The 25,784-nt window shown below is 38.2% G+C and overlaps 2 protein-coding genes across 5 annotated transcripts in view; both read right to left on the reverse strand.

Moving 5' to 3' along the window:
- Nca (neurocalcin homolog) overlaps positions 1-25,784 on the reverse strand; it is a 139,502-nt gene that overhangs the window by 65,830 nt on the left and 47,888 nt on the right. The window lies entirely within an intron of this gene.
- Positions 1-25,784, reverse strand: part of LOC106646663 (neuronal calcium sensor 2) — a 120,373-nt gene that overhangs the window by 50,573 nt on the left and 44,016 nt on the right. Inside the window, exon 3 of one of the 2 annotated variants that reach the window (XM_014362744.3) lies at positions 15,483-15,537. The gene's annotated coding sequence lies outside the window, so the exon portion shown is untranslated. Of the gene's footprint in view, positions 1-212; positions 1,137-15,482; positions 15,538-25,784 lie in introns of those variants that run through there. The other variant, XM_014362743.3, reaches the window with a different exon arrangement.

Consider the following 25,784-nt stretch of genomic DNA (forward strand, 5'->3'; position numbering starts at 1 on the left):
TTTCGTGTATGGACACGTTAACGAGCCACGAGAGACACAGAAACGATCAAGGAGACGATTGCAGTAGGGTGTATCATTATAAACGGAAGGGTACGTGTGTAAGGTCGAGCTTGAGAGCGTGCCTTTGTGATTTGGCGGGAGCGAGCAAAGAATTGAAGAAGGAACGATGAGAATGAGAATGACGAGGAAGCATAGGATGAAAATCCACTCACCAATGCGGAGGAGAAGAGGAGGTGTGTATCGATCGGTTGCGTACACGACACAACGCGTATACGTGTCTCTGTATAATATATATATATGGAAACGTATACACGCAAGGAGCAGCGCCGGTGTGATATCTCTCCCCCTGTTGGTTATTCTTCCGGCCCTTTATTTATGTATCCTCTTGCCTTCGTGCAAGTATCTGTTCCCCGTTAGCCTTGGACCCTCTTTTATTGCACCACCACTATCACCACAACCACCACAACCAGCACCAGCACTACTTGTATTGCACTAAAATATATAATATTTATTATATTTATTTCTACTTGTTTTATTACGGCGCGCGCACAACAACCACCATCACCACCACCAGCAGCACCATACAATTATCACCAACACAGGCTCTCGTGGTAGTAAATACGCGTTCGCGCCAATCCGTTCAAATGAGCGGGCGATTATCCGATCGATCCGAGTGCGGTCGACGAGTGCCCACCTTTGACAATGGCAGGACAAAGGTAACTGGCATACGGCAATTGCAAACGCACAACAACAAATACACTAACACTCGAATCCATGGTACGAGGCGGATACCTTAGTCGCCGCGATCCGCGACAATGCGTTGACGTGGTATGCCATTGTCGCGAGCACACGCGTTGATTGTACAACGAAAGTGATATACACCGTATATTTGTCCGGTCCTTGTAGAGACTTGACTATAACTGGACACAAGGGGATCACTGGCGCAGGAGCCACACGAGCGAAAGCAACAAACAGACTGTCGGGTATACACAGCCGGTCGTAGAGAGGTAGCGATAGATACAAAAGCTACAGTTGAAAAATTTCTATACCAATGAACCGTCGATGGCACACGCGACTAGGTACACACGAGAGCTTGCGGATGCTGCGGTCGGGCTATGAGGACGATTATCCTCGAAGGCGACCGTCCCGTGCACGTAAGCGACGTCAACTCCGGCTAGCCAACGCCAGCCACTAGCTTCCCACTTCCTATCAGTGTGCCTGCCCGCACCGCCGCCGTCGACCCTCTCTTTCGTCGTTGGCTCCAGCCTCGCGCGCGCGCACCTGCTCCCTTCCACTCCAGCGTTATAATGGGTGCTACTACCTCTACTAGGTATACTGTATCCGACGCGCACGCGGCCTTTGATACGTCACCCAATGGGATACTAGATGTACATTGGTATGTAAACATACGTGCATACGTACGTAGATGTACGTATTTTGAAGCATACTCAGTTGTACGAGGATCCAAGTTTTTAGATTACGACTTCCCCTTGGCTTCCCCCCGTAGCGTTGAATTTTAGGAACTTCCCCTTCTCCCCACCCTGGGGTGATGGTTGAAATTATTACATTTACGCTCTCTCCAGCCGATGGGTACTGTCAAAAGGCCAATTGATTGTTTTTTTTTTTTCCAACTCTATCCTCTTCGCGGTCAAACGTGTGTTGAGCCGGCTCCGACGATTATACCCGATGACTCGTCGATGGAGCGACAAGTAATAACTAGAGGGGCTTAAGGAATCGTGCGAGGGGGCACAATTAGACGTCAAGTGAAAAAACAATAACAAGACTTGGATACTGAACTCTTGGGGCATGAAATTAAGGACCAAAGTCCTACGCAGAGGTCAATACATATCTTGTTCTGGTTTTGAGGGTGATTTTGTTTATGTCGAAGAAACCTCAATCACTGACTTTAGACGCAACTGATGGGTGGGAAAATTTAACAAAAAACCAAAAGTTTTTCTTGAACGATGGAAGAATTTTTTGCTTCGAAAAGCATTTGGGCTTAGAGAGTTTGTTGCGCCCGTAATCGACTTCAAACATTGGTATTTTAGTTATGTTAACAATACCCTCTGTAATCGATTTTCGAATCGTGTACAGTCAACAACACCTGAGTATCGTAGGTTGAATAATTCTGATTCACTCCCATATGCACTTTCATGTTCCCATCATGCTATATTTTGTTAAGTTCTATATGTACTCGTATTTTGTTAACATACCAAAGTGGATTTTATTTTATTTACCGAATATGATTTTTATTCACTTGTATAGAATCTACTCTGTCTTACCTCAGATGGTCATATACTATTTATTTATATGAAGAATTTTCTACGTCTTACAACAAATAGCCATAGTCCACTCGAAGGTAGCAAAAAGTATTGCGTCTTACCAAGCCTAGTCAATATCTATTTGAATATAAAGAAGTTATTGTGCCTTACCAAAAATAATCATCATCTACTGAAATCTCAAAAAGCTGCTTTGTCTTACCAAACACGATCATCATCTACTTAATCATAGGGAAACTCTCGTGTCTTACCAAACACGTTTATTATCTACTAAATGTAATGAAGCTATCATGACTTTCAAAAAATTATCTACTTATGGCTAGCAAAACTTTTGTATCTTACCTACCCCAGTCATCATCTACTTAAATAAAAAGACTTTACTGTATCCTACCAAAAAAATGTTTATAATCCTTTAAATCACAGGAAAATTGTGCCTTACCAATCATGATTGACTAAGTAGCTACTGTGTCTTACCACACGTGATCATCATCTACTTAACCATAGAGAAAGTATATATACTCACATGTAATGGAGCTATCTCGACTTTAAAAAAAATAATGGGCATTATTTACTTGAAAAAACTTTTGTCTGACCTACACCAGTCGTAATCTACTTAAATAAAAAGACTTTACTGTGTCCTACCAAAAAGAATTACTTAATCATCCATTAAATCATAGGAAAATCGTGCCTTACCAATCATGATTGACTAAGGAGTTACTGTGTCTTACCACACGTGATCATTGTCTACTTAACCATAGAGAAAGTATATATACTCACATGTAATGGAGCTACCTCGACTTTAAAAAAAATAATGGGCATTATTTACTTGAAAAAACTTTTGTCTGACCTACACCAGTCGTAATCTACTTAAATAAAAAGACTTTACTGTGTCCTACCAAAAAAAGTTACTTAATCATCCATTAAATCATAGGAAAATTGTGCCTTACCAATCATGATCGACTAAGTAGCTACTGTGTCTTACCACACGTGATCATTATCAACAGCATCTACTAAATCGTAGGAGAAAAATGTGGCCTACCGAATATCATAATCTATTGAGATGTATTGAACTACTCTCTTATGCTTATCTCCACATGGTCATTATATAGTTGAACATAATTTAGAGATATCCGAATAATAAAAAATTTTTAATTCATAAATAATCATAAAAACATGAATATTATAGAAATAAGGATTAAGTGTTCATGGATAAAAAATAAAAAATGAAAGACTTTCTTACTCTGTGCGATGAAGGCGTTTTCAAAAAAGTTGTATCCTTCCGGTGCTTCGGGATTTCAACACAAGAAACGATGAAAGGGAGGGATAAAAATACGTGCCAAAGATGTCGAGTCGCTTCATCAGCGCCGCCTTTACCTTTTTCCACTACAACAGCGGGATAAAAAGAAGCCTACAATACATACACAACCGAGGCGCCACTGCACTTTTAGATATAGCACCGTAAACCGCCACAGCCTTGATGAGAGCGATAGTAGTCGGTGGTGAAGGAAAGAAGAGGCGTTACCGAAAAAAAAAAAAAAAAAAAAAAAAAAAAAAAAAAAATCGCGGTGCTGAATTCAATTTGCAATTCTTTGCGATGAATAGTTCATGAGCGTGCCTCCTCTGTGCCATATAAATTCCAAGTGCCAATACGACAAACTCATAAAGCAATTTTTTTTTTCTCTCTCTTCCTTAGGTAGGTACTACGGCTATACTTTTTCATTGCCGATTCGTACGCCAAGAACGTACATTTCTGACGTGAATTCGCAAGCGGAGCCTACATTTGGACCTTCGTCTTCGAAAATCAAGAGGTCGAGCATACGGATGCTTCGTTCATATTTTATTGGTCATTATTCTCGACGTGAGTAGGCACTATTAACTCCTCTCACCGTCAACATCCTTTACTTCTACTGCACGTATGTTCGTAAGTTCAGTACAATTTTAAGGATGATGGAAAAATTTCAAGCCTCGTACAAGAGAATGAAAAATCAATGCCATACATTCTTGGCCTTTTTATCCCGGTCTCCCTCTTCCTTGCGGATACTCCACTTTGGCACACCACTTAACTCCGATGCTCTTTGTTCTCGGTTTCCCTTTTTTTCCCCTCCCTCTTTGCATTGCCTAATTTTGTATCCTTACATTACCTTTTTTTTCCTCTCTCCCTCTCTCTGTCAACGCGTTAACTGGGTGCACTTGTCACAGAATGGAATTTGTTTTTATTTGTCTTTTGACTAATTTTCTGCGTGGTTGATTTTTTTGATGATTTTAGTGTAATTGAAAAATAAGAGTCGGCATGGGTTATTGGATATAAGATATGCATCGCGACGTTTTGAAAATGCTGATTTTTACACTATGTTTATTAGCCTCTCTAATTTTTTTTTTCTCAGTAACTTGACCGTTTTCTGAAATAAGGTGCAACTGGTGATTAAAAATTTATTGCTTTTTCACTCTTAAGCCGTCGTCGTCGGCTCCATCAGATTCTTGCGTAAATTAAAGTTTTTTGTCATTAAATTTTTTTTTTTTTTTTTTCAATCTCGCGGTGAAAGTAATCGGCTAATCCCATAATAACATTATTTATCAACGTTGAAAATTTTCCGCTTCCACTATACGCAGCTTATTCCTTGGCTTCTTCTCCGGTCTACTTACCCCCCGACTTTTTACGCGTCTTTACGTTTTTCCCACTTTACGTGTTTTTTTATCATTTTTTTTTTTTCCTTCTTACTTTTGCAGTCTTCCATCCACAGTGAGAGCTGACGCCCTTCTTTGCTCCAAGCAAAATACACACCGAAGCCCAAAAAAAGTCATCCAAAATTTCGAGCCTTTTCAAATAAAACCACAGAAAAAAAAAAGATCTATCGACATTTTTTCAATGTTTTTTCTGGAATACAGCGCGGCACAAACTTTAGTTTCGCATGAATGCCCTTACCCCCGACTTTTTTTTCCTCACGCCAGCTTGTCCCTTTCTTTATATATTATCCAACATCTACACGACACTGACTACTGACCTCTTTCGGCTCACCTTGCCTCCGTTTGGTGGAAACGAGTCTATTTTTTTTATTTTTTTTTTTTCCTTTGCGAGATTTCAGTAGAAAGGAATAAAAGCCAGAGACAGAAGCATATGATACCCTCGGTGACTTGCACGTACACACATGCATATCAATAAATATGTAAAAATAATATCCACGTGTTAAGGAATACTTGCAAAGGTATAATATTCCCTATGTATAAAGGTACGTTCACTCGAATTGCCTCCTCCTCGGCAAGGGCCGGCCTTTTTCAACCCCCAGCGTTTATCCCTTTCTGTGTTTTGGTTTCGCTTGATTTTTATTTTTCTCCCTCAACCGCAGTTAAATCTTTTTGAAAGTACTCTCTTGAGTTGTGCAAGGCTTGGGCCCTTAAAACTAGGCGAGCTTGTTTATGTTATTTTACTTTTTTTGTTTCGTGCAATGACTTTGTTACACAACGACGGGCTGGAAGTTCAGTAAAATATAAAAATGTAATCGTGAAAAAAAAATTAATACAAAAGATTTCTCCAGTGTATGTGGGTGTGTGTTACAATAATAAATAAAAAAAATAAAGTAAGGACTGTGCACATCTTTTATCAGTATGTTCATTTGTTGCAGGAATAAAAAAGCCCCATCGCAGTTTTTTTTTACTTTGATAAAAATTGTGTAAAGTCAAACCAACCGTTGAAAAAAAAAATGAAAATCGTAGTTGATAAAATACGGTATCCATTCAGGTGTAAGCTCTACTGAGAAAAAATCCACCCAACACAAGTAAGCGATCGCAACTTTTCTCGGTCACACCTAGAAACGTTAAACCGATGAAAAATTGCACTTGACAATCCGCTGCTTTACCAATGATGAACGATCGACTGTGGGGAAAAAAAAAAGTTGGTTAGCGCACGGTGCAGTGAACAATGGGCGACAGTAAAGAATAGCATTGACCCAACACCGGAGCGAAGAATCGCTGCAGGGACTGTTTGTCGAGATGCGAATGCCGAGCAGCAGGTGAAAGAGTGGCGCGTTAGACCACTGCAGGGCAAGCTAACGCGACGTAAAATCAATGCTCGGGGCAGATACCGATCGTCCTCTGACCGACTCTCCCTCACGTGTGCATAAAGCGCATACAGGTAGGGATGAAGGGAGAAACAAGAGTGTACAAATGGAAGGTCCTACCACACGTGAAACAACCCTCTTTCCGATCCCCGAATCTGTACGAAGATTACGCGCGAATTACCACTCGAATCAGTACACCCTATGTACAAGTGATACAAATGGTCCCATCGACAATCGCAAACGTACCGCTCTCACGAGGTCGTTTTTACTCGGCTCACATAAATCAATTTCACGCGTCCTTTTAGACTCACGTGCATATAAGATATACGTTACGTATGCGGCCTTGCAAAAGTTTAATGAGATTTTCTCCGGGGCTTAATTGAAAATCATGAAAAAATTAATTGTCCACGAGGGCGCAGTGCGACGGAGTTAGACGTGGAGTTTTAATTGAGACGAGCACACGGAGTAGAGTTATTTGACGCGTTCGGTAATTGCGGGGGGGCCTTTCAATGAGTTGCGCTTCCCAAGTGCCTCGCGAGGCGGTCTACTTATCGGGACGTCTGTTTTAACGAGGATGTATGATAATTTTTCCTCGGCTGTAAAATACGATTGTCGTGCCGAGCACGTATTTTTAGGTACTTTATTCGCTGTGTTGGGATTCGTTGTGGATGTACGAAATTTATTGCAAGTACTGTTTTGAACATGACTTTTTTTTTTTTTTTTTTTTTCTAATGTAAAAGCATCAGATGTACTCTGTTTCAAGACTAAATGTGAGTACTTTTCAATGTAACTTTAAATTTCTTGTCTTTCATTTGACGTAACTCTTTATGTAACTTTTCTATTCGATGTCACTTGAATACTTACATCAATGATTGAACAAACAAAAAAAAAACAATGAATTTTTACCTAAGAATTAACACTATTTTTCACAAAATTATAAATCTCGATTGTAATTATTGTGTCACAACTTTGGAGACACCCATGAAAAATTATTGTTCGAGAAATCTGTTTTTTTTTTTTTTTTTGGTCGCTTCATAGTAACATACGTGACAAGTTTTTTCTGAAAGATATTAACAAAGATATGTCACTTGTTGCAAAAAGAAAAAAAAAGATGTCCACATTCGCCGTCCGTTTTCTTGTTTGACACCCTACACGAACTGAACGCACTCGCAGTCTATTTGAACTAGTTTAATTCGATTCGACTCGTACTCGGGATCGGCAACGTCGGAACAGTCGGTTCTCCCATCCCCCTCGGGCCAACGCCAACCGATTATACAAACCTCGAGATCCAATATTGGCAATAACTAACTGAGCCAAAGGAGGAAAATTCAAGCTTGCACGCCTCGTGGTGCTTGCGGAAGATGTACGTCGAACGGTCCTTCCAGTGTTTATCTGGCGGATCCTGGACTACGAGAAAGGGATTATCAACGAAAGGTCAAAATGCATGTGTACACACAGCGTTTCCTTGGCGCTCACGAGCAAATTCACTACGCGTCCTGCGAAACTATTGAAAATTCGTGTCGCGCGTACTTACACGGACAACGCCTCGCGCAACAACAAACGCGGGGATATTGAAACAAAACACCAAAACGCCGTATGGGTGTATGTATGTATACAGCACTCGACCTCGGCTCGCTTCCTCTGTCCGCGACATTTCGAAACGCGCGTCGCATAGTAATCGCTACCTCAAGCTGCACGTACACACCATGACGCGCCGTAAATGAAAAAAAAAAAAAGTCTCGGGGATTAATATGTCGTGGGCGCTGCGGCACGTCAATGCCGAGCAGACAGTCGATGATATTGAATGAATGGCAAGCGTGTAGGGATGAGCCTTCATTTATGATGTACTGTTTAGAAATTACTTTGGCAAAATATTGTATCCGATGTACAATGGAGATTGATATTTTTGTGCCCTAGATGATGTTTCTACTCTACTACTCGTGAATAAAATGATTTTTCGTCGACCGCATTGCAATTCTTTTTTACTAACGCTTCTTTTTTTATTTCTGTTGCTTGCAAAACGTGCGAAAAAACACGCGAGGGTTGAAAAGTACTCCTTTCCCTGCAAAGGCACGTACACACGTCGCGTTTTTTCACTCCCCATTTGCATCCGACCTTACATATAAATAAACATGAATTTGCGCGTGCAATCATTTTTTCCCTTCGACCCCCTCCCCCTTCTTTGCAGGGACCAACCTTCGTATTAGATCTTTTACTTATTTTGCTTCAACTATGCTTGTTGGGCTGATGCATAATGCATGACAGAATGGCCGGACTGTGGGAGCAAATTAAAAAGTGGACGAGGAAAAAAAAAAAAAAGGCGAAGCTGCCCCCTGCTTGCTTCGATCCAATTTCGCATTCTTCCTCTAGGTGCTGTTTCAATTTGTTTGCTTCGGGAAAATACAGCTTCGGTTTGTTTTTCAAAGGAATGCGCACTTTATTGTGCGCTTGTAATTTTCGATAAATGGAGTGGCGCTTATAACCGGGGAAATGGATTTTTTTTTTTTCACCCAACGTTTTCACACTTGTGACCATAGTACTGGTAAATAATTTAGTAACAAGAGCCACAATGTTTCTTAATAAATGGATCACGTGAATGAAGATAATTTTTCGAGTAGCTGAGAATATTGCAGCGCAGATTGGAATGTATATGGAATAAATTGATTGAATCCCGTAAAGACTTTGCGCTACAGCAGAAAAAAATGAGTAAATTAAAATAACACTTGCGTTGTTGTAAACGATAATTTTTTTATGCACCAATTAATTGGCATTCCATAGAAAATGATATCTTTTTTAATTTCCCTTCAATGGCTTGACCAACTACTGGGCATAAAAAACTTTTTTATTACATATCAACAGAGCAACGAACAATAAAAATACCAGCTTCAGCTGGGAGTTCAAAAACGAGCTCAAAATTTAACTTGTGTACTTGTTTTTTATTGATCTGTTGATTTGTAATTGCAAAACTTTGACGCGCTGCCGTCATTTTGCTACTATAAGTTATACATTATAGCCGGACTTGGGCACATATACTTTTTGAATTTTTTTTTTTTTTTTTTCTGTAATGCATTGAAAAATGGAAAAAAAATCATTTTTGTAACTACTACTTGTGTAACACCGTGTTCAAAAAAATGTTTACTACTGCAAAAACAATGAGTGAAGGAAAAAGTATTTAAATATTTTATTTTTCAAATACATCACGATAAACTTCAATATCCCAAAATTCCTGCGTTTATCTACTGGAGGAAAAAAATTCATTCCGGTATCGTATCGCAAATAGTGATGAACAAAAACAATGTTTCCGAGAAAAAAAAAATTTGTGTTTCAAAATGTTAAAAAATGTTCATGCCAAATTCTGAGAGTAACTCGCTAAAAAGACTCGATGGACCATCCAACAAAAAAGTACAAACTATTTAACTGTATACAGCGTGACGGGGAACAAAAAGTTATTCTAGGACGCAACCTTGAAAGACTCGATTCGACGACGGCTCTTATCTTCAAACTTCCCCGAGAAAGACAATCAAGAGCGGGAGAGAGAATCGGCGAAGGGATTAGGTAAGGAGCAATCGCCCGCTGGAGACAATGCAGCTGGACACACACCTCCTCGAAAGTTCTACACGTGAACTGGGGAGAGTGGCCAACAGGAGAGTACACGTAAGCATGGGTACGCAGACCCACGAAATTGAACTTCAAGAATATACGTTTGCTCGATCGTCAATTGGGCTGAGAAATAGATGTGCAAGCGGGCATGGGGGTCGACCGCAACTATGTGGTTGGGTTGATATGGGTGATGCCGGCGCCCTCCAACGAGAAATTTGATAACTATGTGGGCCTAGCATGATATCAGTATATCTGTATAACCGATTACAGTCAAGTTGGTCGGGGGGTCCCACCCTCACTGAGACCCGTGTTTTTTCCTCACAGTACATAGAATAACGTGTAAAATGAACCCTATCCTATTTCGAAGGTGCGCCTCAAAATGGGGGACAAAAACGGTATAATACTTTTCGTGGATTATATCATAGACATGTATTTATCTCTCCACCTATGTGACCTGATCTCTCAAAGCAGAGAGAAAACACCGACACCTTTGCATTCAAATTTTCCAACGTACAGAGCTCGGAATTCATTTTCCCTTAGCGATCGAGCGTAACGACCGGCACCGATTTTCGAGCCATCTATAGTGTGGAAAAATAATTAGTGATGAACATAATCTGATCTGGTAATTAGTATCATTAGCATTTTTCAGTCGGTCGGTCAGATTTCCATCGAGTTTTGTATATCTATATACCAGCGCAGCGTCGCGGCGAGTTGTTATGATAATATATAATAATAATTATGTACGTATAGGTATACTCAACACACGGAGGGATCCAGCTGACCGACAAATGCACTTGCTATACCAACAAAACACGTGAGGCGCCAGTTTTTGGTAAATTTTCAGTTGGAGATCAAAGATTCATTTTCTTTAACAAATAAATACGAAATATCCGCTCATTTTTCATTCAATAGCGCACGTCATACGCTTTTAATTTTATTCAGCTGCACATTACCTTCAATGTTACTCACGTAGACGCTTTGTTTTTCTCACGCAAGGGGGCGTAGAAGATAAAACTTATCATCTAAAATGCGACGCTTTTAACATCGCGTTGGCTTTTTGTTGCCACTTTTCTTCCAGCGTGATACAATATTATAAAATGATGCGTTGTAATTATTTTAAGCAAACACCCACGGCTACGTTTGCACATCATTATGTGTCAGCTGGGCCTCAATCGCGTTGCAAAAACGGCGCTCTCCAACGAGAAATTTGATAACTATGTGGGCCTCGCATGATATCAGTATATCTGTATAACCGATTACAGTCAAGTTGGTCGGGCATATAGATATACTTACCGATACGCCAAGCAATTAACACATACACAAGTATCTCACTTACAGGCATTTTGTTATCTATACCAAACTAATGATTGAAATATACTATTAAACAAGCCTGGCCACAAGAGCTCAGTAGCTGCGTGGTTAAGTGCGTATGAAAGCTTTAGCTATCAGATATTGAGTTGCCAGGAGGTCCGGGTTCGAGACCCAACCTTCGACGTAGTTTTTAAGCGGTGTTGGGTAGAAATTAATTAATCTATAAGCCTCAGTCAGTAAGCAAATAGATTTTAATGTAGAATTAAAAATCGTAGATTTAAGGTAGAGTAGTAAGACTAGATGTAAGGTAGAACAATAAGAGTAGATCTTAAGGTAGAATAATTAGAATAATAATTAGAAATAACGTAGAATAAAAAAATAGGTGTAAGATAGAATAAGAAAAATAGAAATAAGGTAGAGTTAATCCTAGATCTAAGGTAGAATCATAAGTAGCACATTGAGGGTTGTAGGGTCAGATAGGAAGTAGGATAGGGAAACTGAGCCAGGAGCCTCTCACTAGGGTGTTAGAAGATTGTAATAACAACTACTAGGGATGACAGGTCAGCTAATACCTGGCTCAAGCGCTGTTGTGCGCACCCAAATTTTTGCAATTTTTTTTTTCAATCCATACCACGTGCTTAATAAACTTATTGATACCATGAAAATCTATTTGGCGATGGTAAAAATATGTTTTAATCAGATAGAAGTCTTTAAATCAAGGGTAATGAAACAAAACTTTTAGTTAGCAACTGGATACATTTTTTTGACTTTAAAAAAATCTCTGAACAAAACATTTAATATTATTTAATTGTACATTTTAAAAAGGATCACCGAGATCGTTTTCAGGCATTATCAGTACACAGTGGCTTTTATTTAAAAATAAAAGTAGTTAGACGCATTACATTACTATTTGACGGGGTAAAAATAATTATTAGCATAAAAAGTCAAGTTTGTCTTGTGCTGCGTATGAAAGTGATTATATACTTGATCATTTGGTCCATAAGAAGAAAAACAGCTTTATTTGTATATTTGTACACAAGATAGTCCTTGAATTAAAATCTTTGGGCTCTGCAAGCATAAAAATATTTTATACATTGCGCTATTACGTGTGATGATGGCCTTATAATTTATTATATATGACTTTAACATTTCGGTAAAACATAAAAATTTATACTCGAGGAAGAACCATCATTTTTATGCATTCAGTTCATCTAATACATGCATGATTTGACAGACAATCATACTAGAATTATTTAATTATTTTCGTAATAATCACTGATCATTAATTAAAATATTTATATGCCACTAACGTTCTCTGATACTTCTTTTTCTAGATGAAAATTGATACTCCTGAATTGCAGAATACCTTGATCGTGCTAATAAATGACTCCGAAGAGATGAAACAGTTTCTTAAAGTTAGCATTATGTTAATTTTGGTTGTTTTGTTTTGATAAAAAATGTTTGTAGTCGTGAACTTGATTAAAGAAACAAGAAGCATTTTTCAGATTTCACGATCTGAAGATAGTTTTTGCTAAGCAGTTTTTATTTATTTGTATACGTTTTTATACTACTTTTGTAATCACAGTAATTGAGTGTGCGATACGCTTTTAGGAAATATCCTTGTGGTTTGTAACGGACAACATTCAATGGATGATTTTTTTGAGTGAAAAAACAAAAGCTGATGAATTTTTCTCCAACAACTACATTCCTTTCAACTGCCTATTTCTCGTAATACATAAAATTACGGGTATAAATGCTCGAGAGCTTAGCGAAGTTTACCAAATTGCAAGGGATCGAGAATTGATTAAAAGTCATTTTGGAACTTGGGATGAAAAGAAAGGATTAAGGGCAACTAATCTGGCTTTTGATCAGCGCAGAAATGATCTTCAAGGACAAATAATCCGAGTTGGTTGCTTCAAGGTATTTTACCATCATAAAGAGGTAGAAAATAATGAAATGTATTGTTTGACGAGAAATTCTTTAGTATACAAGTTATTGTCGATATCAATAAATGTGTGTTTGACCTTGTTGTGGAATTATGCATTTTATTTTTTACACCTTTAAATATGATTAAATGTAACAGCGAGTAGTTGAAATATTAGAATAATTTAATTTGGACAGTTTTCAACAGAATAGGAGTTATATTTTATATGCAAGGTTGATTAAATTGGTATAATTTATACAATTAATACTGTACTTCAACGCAAATAAATAATTAAAATATGAAAGAGTTATACAACAGTAATATAGAGATCTAGACATGCTGTTTATCTTGTTCTCCCATTTATGCGTGTTATTAGTGAATACCTGGAGATAAGCTTGTCATGAAAGAATCCTAATTGTTTTTTCTTGTCACGGATAAATTTTTCGTTGTCCGAGCGATAGAGTCCTGAGCGAGTATACAAACTATCTGTTTGACTTTGTTGCAGATTCCACACATTCTTGAAATAGATACCGATGCCACTGGCAGGATAACCGTACGGAATATCTTTTTACGAGCAGTACTGGACAATTTTCAGAAAAACACAAATTGCTCGTCAGTATTTGTCAATTGAAATGCAGTTTGAATTTATTAAACAAAATATCTGATTATTTGTTGGAAAAATAATTTTAGTTTGACGTTCATCAAAAGAGATACCCTATCGGAGTGCACGAATAATTAAATCAATAAAATAATTAAATCAATAAAATTAAATTAAATAATTAAATCAATAAAAGATTATTTTATTAATTAATCCAGTGAAAAACAGTTGGGTTTCTTATCGCCGATGCTCACTCGCCTCAAAAATTAATTTTTTAATTAATTATCAGATAATTAGTTGGGTTTCTAATCGCCGATGCTTACTCGTTTAAAAGATTATTTTATAAATAAATCCAGTGAAAAACAATTGGGTTTCTAATCGCCTATGCTTACTCGTTGAAAAGATTATTTTATTAATTAATCCAGTGAAAAACAGTTGGGTTTTTTATTGCCGATGCTTACTCTTTTAAAAGATTATTTTATTCATAAATCCAGTGAAAAACAATTGGGTTTCTAATCGCCGACGCTTACTCGTTTAAAAAATTATTTTATTAATAAATCTAGCGAAAAACAGTTGGGTTTCTAATCGCCGATGCTTACTCGTTTAAAAGATTATTTTATAAATAAATCCAGTGAAAAACAATTGGGTTTCTAATCGCCTATGCTTACTCGTTTAAAAGATTATTTTATTAATTAATCCAGTGAAAAACAGTTGGGTTTCTAATCGCCGATGCTTACGCGCCTCAAAGATTTTATTTTCAATTAATTGTCAAATAAATAGTTGGGCTTCTAATCGCCGATGCTTCCTCGTTTAAAAGATTATTTTATTAATAAATCTAGTGAAAAACAGTTGGGTTTCTAATCGCCGATGCTTACGCGCCTCAAAGATTATTTTTTTAATTAATTGTCAAATAAATATTTGGGTTTCTAATCGCCGATGCTTACTCGTTTAAAAGATTATTTTATTAATAAATCTAGTGAAAAACAGTTGGGTTTCTAATCGCCGATGCTTACGCGCCTCAAAGATTATTTTTTTAATTAATTGTCAAATAAATAGTTGGGTTTCTAATCGCCGATGCTTACTCGTTTAAAAGATTATTTTATTAATAAATCTAGTGAAAAACAGTTGGGTTTCTAATCGCCGATGCTTACTCGCCTCAAAGATTATTTTAATATTTAATTCCAAAAAAACAGTTGGGTTTTTAATTACCGCTGCTTACTCACCAAGGCAGATATTGTTAATAAATATACTGATAAACTATTGGGTTTCTTATCGCCGATGCTTGATTGCTTAAAAGGTTATTTAATTAAATTAAATTTTTTTTTTGTGATTCAAGATTCAAATCCTAATTGAATCGTTATTATTTCTTGAATCTTTGAATCCCGTGGACAGCCCCTCGGGTGATGCCGTGGAAGAGGTAGCGTTTACGTTTGTTTTTTTTTTCCCCAGAAAAAACGATAGCGCGCGAGGACTATAGGTTTTCCCTCCGGGGGTGGGAAATGCATCTTCGGAGTGCACTTGGGGAGACGGAAAGTATTCCGTGCACGGGGATTTATTGGGGAAATTAAGTTGCAAAACTTTTTATACGAGGAGAAGCGCTTTGCGAATTGGAACTTTTAGGGGCTTCTTTGAGTATTTTTATTTTCGTCGCTATCATCATTTCTTTCATTTTCAATCAATGGTAAATACAAATATTGCAGGAATTTTTAACTTACCATTTTTACGATTGACGTCGTTCCAAGGTAGGAGAGAGAATGTTTCCTCTGAATCCTGAAATAGAAATTGGTTGATCTGTAAATATGTTTTTGGGTTATGTCAAAACAAAAATACATAAAAGAATTGTTATAATGTTCATGAAACATGGTATTGTCGTCACGGAAATAGTATGTCAAAATTATGGAGATAAAAAAAAAGTACTACATATAGTTAAAAAGAAAAATATAAAGATTCAACACCCAAGTCTCTAAATTACAATTGATGAGCAAAATAATTTTCTGAATCATTCTTGCCACATGTGATTTACGCAACAACGCTTATAATGCAAAGATTTCCACCCATATATGTTTTTTGGATATAAAAATTTACGAAAGTTAATGGCAAGAGATACTACTAGTGTTTATTTGTTGGTTATCCGTGCGTTTCGTGCTGATAAAAATATAATAATCATCAAAGTTTTTGTAAAGAGCATAAAAATTTTTAAGGCAAATAACAAAGTTTATCATCATATGCATACACGTTTATCATCGAGGATAAGTCGGTTGTAATGAAACATCCAAAAATTCGTTAATTAGTTGATACTACTTGAACTTGTTTCGCGTCCGGTATAAATCTGATTAATTACTTTCGTTCCGAGCCGCAGAATTCGTAGGCTAACCTCAAACTACGGACCATGAGATTGCTAAACTAGTCTCATTATCTCGGCATAGGTTATACAGGGGCACGGACCACCAAAACGAAAACGAGAAACGCGAGCGAAACACACGGTAATGGAAATAGTTGCAATTAGTCCTTTGGTATTTTAATTTGAAATACTCGTTTCCCCTTCCACTAGTTTTCCCTTCCACCAGGAGATAATTGGCTAAGGAATTCGCATGTAGAGCGACTGATTATTCAAACCCTAACTCGATGGACACGACAGTCGTTTCGGAAAAATTTTCCTTGAACGCGAAAATCAGTCAATCACGAAGACGTCTCTGTCTCCGGTATGCCTCATCTCTGGTGTGAAAAAGATCTGGGATAATTACATGTGAAATATTGTGGAATAAATTTACCTAATTTCTTTTAAGTGTATACTTACATAAAATTTAATTTTACCTTTATCCGAACGAGTAATAGATTTTTGAGCAATTGTCATGGAACATTTCTTTTTTTTTTTTTTTAATAGTATTAAAATCTACATAATATCGTAATTTTTTACTCAGAATTCCATGAACAAAAAAGTGCTCTGATTTTAGCAAGAACAGCAGTCCTCGTAAGAACGCAAGACACGAAGCACAGCCCAAAGATAATTTTCCCTATGCCATTTTAAGATAAAAAACAGAGAAGAGTCGAATTGACAAACAATAAAGTAGCACTAAAATATGTCCGACAGTGTGGGGAAGGGGGGGGAAGAAGTTTTCGTTTCCTTCAGTTTTCAACTTCCAAGGAGTCCCACTCGCTTCGAAGCAATCTTCAATCTCGATTGCCCCCCCCCCCCCACGAGTCCAGCCGCACAGTGGCTTTCCTTTTTTCATCTTTTTTTTTTTTTCCATACATTTGAAAATCGGCGCCCAACTCAACGAGACAATTCCAGACCACAAGCGGTTACTGAATTCGTTACCCGCGGGCCATTTCTGGAATTTCAATATACGGCCCGAGTGTCGGTGCCAAGAGCGAGTCCGGGGAAGCAAAAGGTTTGACAATGTCTGCGCACCTATACTCGGTTTAACTTGGGTTTGTGCACTTACTATATGCATTTGGATGATGTATTTTAGAAACAGAAACCACTCTCGGCTTTAATGGACCCACAATATACACACTCATGTTACGTTAATACGATTACATAATTATGCTCTTGTATGAATTAACTTGCAAAGGTACAAGTTGAAACTAAACGAATCAATTACTGTGTCCGTGTCATTCATCATTCGTACGAGTCAATAAATGTTCAAAATTCAGTTTTATGTGCTACCCGGATTTTTTTTCTTATAATTATCTCACCGAAAAAAAAATCACCTACAGCAGTTAACTTCTCCAATGAACATATCGTACGTAGAATACGTGTACTGGTTGATGACTGATATACGTACAAAATTCGCAGGTCCAATGTAGCCACTGCACACGAAACTTCGGAATATACATCCCTCTCTGGAGTTGGGGTAAATTCAATGAGTTCCTCTTCGCCTCCAGGGCTACTTCTACTACTCCTAATCTATTCTTCAGTGTAAGTATAAGAAGGAATTTTTACTATTAAACCAGTACAGTTGATGTTCAACACTCATATATTTCATAGGCTCAATCGGGGGATTCGATACATGCGATACATTATCGATTACTCGAAAACTCGTCGTCGACACTTTGGTGTAATAAAATTTAACGTATCTAGTAAGTCATTATAAACTTTCTAGAAGTCATAAATCTGACTTAACGTCAATTAAATTATTAAACACATACATGCTTAGGAACTCATTAGATTAATTATACTTTACTAATTTCTAGTGATGACAACGAGTTATCGAGAGATCGATAAGGTATCGCATGTATCGAATGCCACGATTTAATTTTTCCTTTGACCTATAAGGATGGAAATGGCGTGAGAGGCCGATAAGCTAGGAAGAATGTAACCAGAAATCGAACCTGAACAGCTCGATCGATTGCGTATAGCATTTTGCTGCTACTTTAGACACTAAAAGCTCATCCCTATAAGACTAATAGCAAGTTACAGCTCACGTTACCGCAGGATTTAAGCCTCACGTTTAGCTGATGCATAAATACATGGAAAAAAAATCTGGGTAATTGTGACTATAGAGATGAAACAGTAGACATCGACGCAGTGTTCGGTCCAGTCACGTGAGACCTGATATCCTCATTTAACCTCGTGATGGTAGTTGAGTCGTCAAAGTGTCAACTATTAATCCATTTAATTAATTCTACTTGAAAAAACCGAATGATGGACCAATAATTTATGCATTATAGCTATGAACGTTTATTTATATGTGCTAAATATGCAACGATATCTGTGATATGCACACGTGTTGTGAAGAAACAAATCGATTCCACGCATAATATGAAACGATTGGGCCCCACACATTTGTTGTAGGAACAAAAAAATTTATGCGTTTTTATATGTTAATGTAATCACACGCGTGTGAAGTAGCTCCTAAACAATAGAAGCAAAATAGAAAAAACGTGGAAGAAATGCACGTCCTCGTCTGTTGAGTCACACAAATATACAAAACATGGTCAGACGGACATGGAAAACTCGACGACAAGCAGAGACAAAGCTCAAGCGCAGCTTTAAGTACATCGGATGATGAAAATGACATTTCTGTCGATGAAACCATGTATAGGTCAGGTTTAGTCGTATGCGTATCCGCCGGTGCTCGTTTTGAATGAAGGGAAAATAAGGACTGCGTGACGAGCGTTCGTATCACCAGTGTGGGTGTGTATTTCCATCCCTCGGTACAAAGAAGCCTCGGCTCTGGTTGTACCCGCGTGTGAGTATATTGGACAAAAGGAAGGGGAAAACGATTTATATATGTATATATATAAAGACGTGTATATAGACGGAAGGGGGGTGTGCAACGAGCACCGCTATTATGGGAATGAAAAAAAGGGAAGTACGGGTGGAGCAGAGCAGAGAGGGAGGAGAACATAAGTTCGCCAGCTAGCACAATAGTTGTCGATTTCTCGCACCGCGGCTCGAGAAAAGAGGAGATCGAATTCTGCAGATACGAGGAGGGAGGGAGAAGGACACGGGGAGCGGTATGGGAGGTAGCGAGGACCGTAAATGCACCAAGTCTTTTTTGCTTTTCCCATCGAGACTCCCTGTCCCAGCATCCGAGCGCACTTTGAGTAGATTACACCGATCAGTGGTAAAATATCCTCGTGAGATGGTACAGCAACTACACTCAGGGCCCTATAAAGATATGGGTTATTCTCAGGTACCTTTTTTTTTTCTCTTCTTCTTGCAATAATGTCCCTCCATCTGTTGGACTGCTCGTCGTCGCTCCTGATGATTTTATTCGCATCGACTCGCATTTCTGTATCATTTTTCGTTCAACGTCTTGTCAGTAAGTTCATGAACCTCCACATCATACTTCAATCGTCACTTAGTAAATGTATTAACCTTCACGTAACATGTAAATTGTATAATAACGTCTTCCTCAATCACATAAAATACAATTGTACAACATATTAACTTTAATGTAATAATGCTAAATATTAAAAAAAATTTTGAAGAATACTTTTGTAAGAGTAAGAGAAACTCAAACTATTAGCTATACTCGTGCAAATTGTTGGAGAATGTAAAATTTCCGTACAAAAGACAATGATCAAGAACATATACCTTGCGTTAACCGATGGACTTTTAATTTTATTCACCAGTTTTCGTCTTAATACGTATCACGAGTAATACAGATCCCATTATTACTTGGCGGAGGCCTTGCACTAACTTTGCAGGTTGCAGGTGTATAGTACTTAATCTCGTATATCCCCCAACCTCTTGTTGTATTACACTCAAAACCTATGTGGCAAATGAAGGTAACTCCACGAACCATATATATGTACACAGTAACCAAAAGGTACATCTATAGCGGAGAAAAAAAATCTGCGCAAGTGACTCAATAACCATACCGAACCAACCATCATCCCTCGATCAACAAACGCTCGACTAACGCTGTTAAAATGTCTATACCTTTCTCTCTCGAACGTATAACGTACACAATATGCCAAGTGCCCACACGACGAAACTGCGTCCACGTCGATCGTCTTTTCTTATGAATATGCATATAATATACCGCTGGCCCCGCTTAGCCATGCATCGAGTTTTCAACACTCGCGAGAGCGGAAGAGGTCTCCCAAGTGTCACGCAAAGAAGCGGGAGGAGGGGGACCTAAGGCGAAGAGTTTGCCGAGCAACTTGGCGGAGTGTAAGTACAAACAACAACTTTACCCCCCAAGCGCACTAGTCAAAATCGGAGGACGAAAAAAAAAAAAAATAAACCCCCAAGAGCCTGGCCACGTGAAGCTCGAGTGCTCCGGACGGCTGGTGCATTATTCATCCGGTGCGAGTGAATCTTTGGTCCACTCTTGAGCTAAAAAAAAAACAAAAAATAGTTTACGACGCGTCTTTTGGCTTTTTTGGGGAGGAGTTTAGAGAACAAAACTGGTACGAATTGTCGATGATGCTTCCTTGAGGTATCCTACCGTAGGGCCAAGGGTTGTTGAAGCGAGAGTGCGAGCGAGAAAGAGCAGCGTCGGGCTCGCGGATAAACGGAGTCGACCGGGGCAAGGCCACGGAGCAAAGAGAGAGAGAGAGAGAGAGAGAGTTAGGGGGGGGGTAGAGCCGGGCTATCGATTTCCTCCAGGCTCGTGCGGAGCTGCGGACAGCTTGAGCGCACTCGCACACCTGCACACACCTACACAGCCACGCGTCCGTCTCTGTCCCTTGCTATGGCCAAGTTGATGTGCTACTCTCGCTCTCTCTATTCCAACCCCCCACCCACCCACCCACCCCCTGTGCTGTGCACCACGGGAAGAGCGTCGGGCTCAATTACTCCTACCCCCCTCTGTACGTATAACTGTACAGCTTTGGACCTCTGTCGCTGCTCCCTTTCTTTACTCCCCGAAACTTTCTTCTTCTCCTTTTTTTTTTTCCTTCCTCTCCGTTTCATCACGATATCTCGCGTGGCCTGGTTCACGGGTGGGCTCATGCTACTGTTTTGCATTTGCATGGACGGACTCGTTTTTTCAACCCGAGCACTCTTTTTCAAACATTGTCCGTGGTGCGGTGTTTATGAACATTTGCTGGGGTTTCGGTGCTTCGTTGTGATTTCTGGATCGTTTTGAAACAATTCGACCCAGCAAGTGCAAAGATGTGGCCAAACCAAGAGTAAAAAAGTGAGATCATCGCGTTATATTGTTGATTATTTTCACAACGTTTTGGGCACAAAAATATACGACTGTACTTGAATACATAACATATTCTGACTCTCGATAAATCGGAGCGGAAGTCCGTGGTTTTATTTTTGGTTATCTGGGGTGGGCAAAAAAGAATAATTTACGTACCATTTGGAGATTCGGTGAAAATCAATATCATGCTTCTGGATGGTTGCTCAATCATATCGAACTATTTTATTTTCACTCCACCGCGGTGTAATCAACTCGTGACTTTTACATGATTTTTTGTTCCTTGTTCCCTTGGGAATTGGTATTTTTAAAACACGTGCAATGGATAAAAGTACCGAGAATGAAATTTATATAGGAGGCAAATCTTGTACAAGGCTCGACTAAAAGCCACGCCAGGTAACTGTATGCTCCGTAAGATTTCGAGCTTCATGAATATTCACGTCCGCGTGTATATAGTACCATCAACCATTAACTGGGCGCCAAATGGAGTCTTGGGGCACGAGTTGCAGAGATGAGGATTAACTGGGCGGTGTCATAAATCCGAGCAAATGGACCGTAGCGTCACGCCTTGGAGCTCCAAAACCCACCATTCACCTTTTGATATTTGGGCCATACTATGTAGAATCGTGCACATTCGGGAAATACAGCGCATGCGTTTAATGTGCTTTTTGCAAGAATAAAAAAAAAAACAAAAATTAAAATGCACTCGAGGTTGACTGCTGGGAGAAAAAAAAAACCAACAACAACGAGAGAAGATGGCCCAAAGGCTGTACCCAAAGAAAGAGAGAGTGCGCGAAAAAAGAAGAAGACCCGAGGGTCAAGTGTCGTCTTGACACCCTCCGTGTATTTTCCTCCCTCACATTCTCCGCGACTCGGGAGTTTCTCTTTATCTCGCTTTCCCTCGCTAATTATCACTTTCGCGAGCCCAACCCAGTTCGTTACTTTTCACGGGGTCTTGTCTCCCGTTCCAATTTTTTTTTTTCCTCCATCTCTAGCCACAGGAGTATCAAGTCCCAACGCGGGGCACTCGTTTCTCGAAAATATTCACAGCCCGACCTTGTCTAACTTTTCTTACGGAGCTCGCCTCACCTTCTTCCAAATCATTACGTAAAAGTATATGATTATAGGTTGGACATTTAATTTACGGACTTTATGGGATGTTTGAGTCATTATTGTTGCTGTGGTGAAAAGTTATCCGTTGTAATATATGCGTCGTGTAGATAACGACCGAGTACATTACGTTCGATCACTGATGTGCTGAGTCCCTGTGGTGTGAACAATTCCACTAAAAGTCTCCCGTTGGTTGGGGAATCCCCTGGACAGACTATTTTTTGAAGCACACCTTTCGGACGAAGATTTTTATCTTGCAAGAGTCTCCGGGACATTGGATAGTTCGTCATGATAAATAATAAGTCACACGCGCCAAGTCTTTTCAAGCTTTTCGTGATATTTTGAAGGTGATAAACCTTTTTTCGTTTCAAAATAATTAATTTTCTTTTCAAATTTTTTGGTTTATTTTGGGATAAAATTTTCCCAGCATTAGGTCACTCTTACAAAATTGTTTTTAGGTTGAAAATTCTAAATATTTTCCTGTTATTTTACTCTGTTACGTGGGAAAACGGTGGCTCGGGGTGCACTCCATATAATGCATAACCTTTATTTTCGAGAATAAGTTTATAAGCCCAAAAACAATTTTTTTTTTTTTTTTTTTTTTAAAGGTTACACACGGTTTATTTTTTGCTCATAGATTTTCTTATATTCCTGGATTCTAGTGAATATATAAAAAATCCACGTTTCAAAGGTATGACAATAGACAAGTCGACGATTGTAAAAAATAAAGCATCAATTGAAATTACGGTAAAAAAAAATTGATGTGCAAAAAATTCATAAATTTTTTGGTAATTGGCTGCATAGCCAATATCCAAAAATCCGTAGAAATGTATTTGTTTGATTAATAATGAATTATATATTCATGTGCAGAAGAACCTTAGACACCCTCCAACATGAGGATTGACTCCATTATATTTTCTACTACTTTATTTTATTCATAGAAATAATACATAACGACACCCTGCATCACATAGGAATTAACTTGTTTTATTGATTAATCTTAATTCATACATCAAATAAGTCTCAGCCAGTAAACCAAAATTTTTCCGAACCGACACCGTTTCAGGCAAATATTTTTAATAGCTGCAGTACTTAGTTTTACCCAATTATCAATTCAATCAAATGTCAGAAATACATTAGAAATACTTTCAATTCGCGCAAGAGTTCATTTTTAGTGAACATTGTTTTTGTACTTCTCAAAAATAATTATCAACATTGTGAAAAATAATAACACACTGATAATCCAATTGGTGTTCGACTTATAATAAACCTTGTCCGCGTGCATCACGAGCAATCACATGATGTATAAGATTGCTCGGATAATAAAACTCGAAGTATATTGATAGCTAGTCGAAAAAAAAGTTTCCTTTCTCATCCCCAATTACACGTCTTGAGAAGCAAAAGAGCAGACACACACACACAGAGCCACCAGTAGGCGAAATGATCGATTCCGTTACGAAAATTAAGACGGCGAAACCGGATTTCTCCCGTTGCCGCAGCGATCGAGCGAGAAAATTTAGCTCACGGAGACTCTTTTTCTCGCCGCGGTGTATATATATATCCTTCGCCTTTTTTCCCCTCTCATCTCCATCCGGCTAAAAGGTAAAATTCGCCGAAAGTTTCAATTCTTTTTAACTCCTCTTCTCTCAGCTGGCACGTTTCCTCGCTCTTCATCTTCATCTTCGTCGTGGCACGTCTTATCTCTTATCCTCCGAATAAATACGGAATATCCTTGATCCGCGTTCTTTTATGTGCCTGGCTTTGTCCTTATGGTATTGACGGTGCCATTTACCGAAAATAAAACTTCGATTTGGAAGTAAAATGCTCGTGAAGTATTTCGCAGGTCGAAAGACTTTTCGGTGTATGAATTATTTATGTACATTGGTTGGTTCGCAACCTACGATGTAAAGTCTTCGGTTTTTTTAGATTGTTGAAGAAAAAAAAATTGTTTCTATGAAAAATGTTTTCTAGTTATCTGCGTAATAAAAAATTATGCGTATGACATTGTTATTTTTTTTTAAATGAGAAAAAAAGACACTGCACACTGCTTGTGTTGAAGATTTTTAAGTAACAAGAAAAACAAAAAATTGACATCCTCATTTTTGAGGGACCATTTTTATATTTTTTATAGTAAATTTCAAACATGTATAACTATCTATTTAGATCATTTTTTAATGATGAATGGAGAATTTTCCAAAATTTAAATTACACTTAAAAAGAATAATTAGATTATTGAATGATACAATTAATAAAAACAAGTATTAAAAAATGAAATTAAAGTGAAAATTTTAATTACAATTTTTTAACATTTTTAATGGTAAGAAACCTGTTATTTCTTATCTGCGATAATTAAAACAGTTTGTCAATGTAGCCATTTTATCCTCAAGAAGTGCTTCCACAGAGACAAATAAAGTATTTTATTACTTGATGGAATAATAATTCAGTAAACCATAAATTGAAGCACTGATTCTATGAAAAAAAAAAAAAAAAAAAAACTCGAAGGTTTCAGAAATATCGAGGGACAAAAGGATCTCGAGATCACCACAGACAGACAAACATGATTCAAGAACTCGAATGTACACAAACTATACGAATATTTAAGTAAAGCTGACCTCAAAGTTTTATTTGAAGATTAAAAATATTTTTCAAGACTGCTGTGAAAGCAAAATACCAAATTGTTGCCGAGAAAAAAAGGTAAAGCATTTTAAAAATTACCGTAAGTCCAAAGTATAATTTTAAGTTTATTAAAATGTCTGCACGTGAATTTTTAATTGATTAAATTTCCATGCATGCACAAAATATTTCTTTAAAAAATGTTTTTTCCCCGCAGTAATATCTGACTAAGCAGGACAACGTATAGCTCAAAGAGAAGAGATAACCGAAGCAAAACATGAAAGAGCAGGTAACGGACCTTGGCGTAAATTAACAGGTCCCTTAATACTCCGCGTGTCGTCTTTCGTTACGCCATACGAACACCACACCTATTTCAGACAGCCGCGTTTTCCTCATTTTATACGCGTAATGAAAAGTTGCGTCGTCTTTCCACGAGGCACAATCCATGAAATGCAGAAAATCGTGATAACACCGAGACGGAGTTCCAGATAAATCTTCAGCGAAGAGCGGGAATAAAGAGACATCCGGCCGGTGGCGGACTAAGGAAGCGGTGCAATGAATGCAGGCCATCCTCCAGAGATTTCGCCTCTTCTGTACTCCCATTTACGCGGGTGATACTGCTTTCCGAGTACGTCTGAGGGAAATGGAGAAAGTTGGGCGTTTGTTTGCCACTGCTGGTCTCACCTT

The sequence above is a fragment of the Copidosoma floridanum genome, unplaced genomic scaffold, assembly GCF_036245765.1.
Source record: "Copidosoma floridanum isolate Cflo_tuat_1 unplaced genomic scaffold, Cflo_Japanese_pri ptg000012l, whole genome shotgun sequence".
Taxonomy (NCBI): Eukaryota; Metazoa; Arthropoda; class Insecta; order Hymenoptera; family Encyrtidae; genus Copidosoma; species Copidosoma floridanum.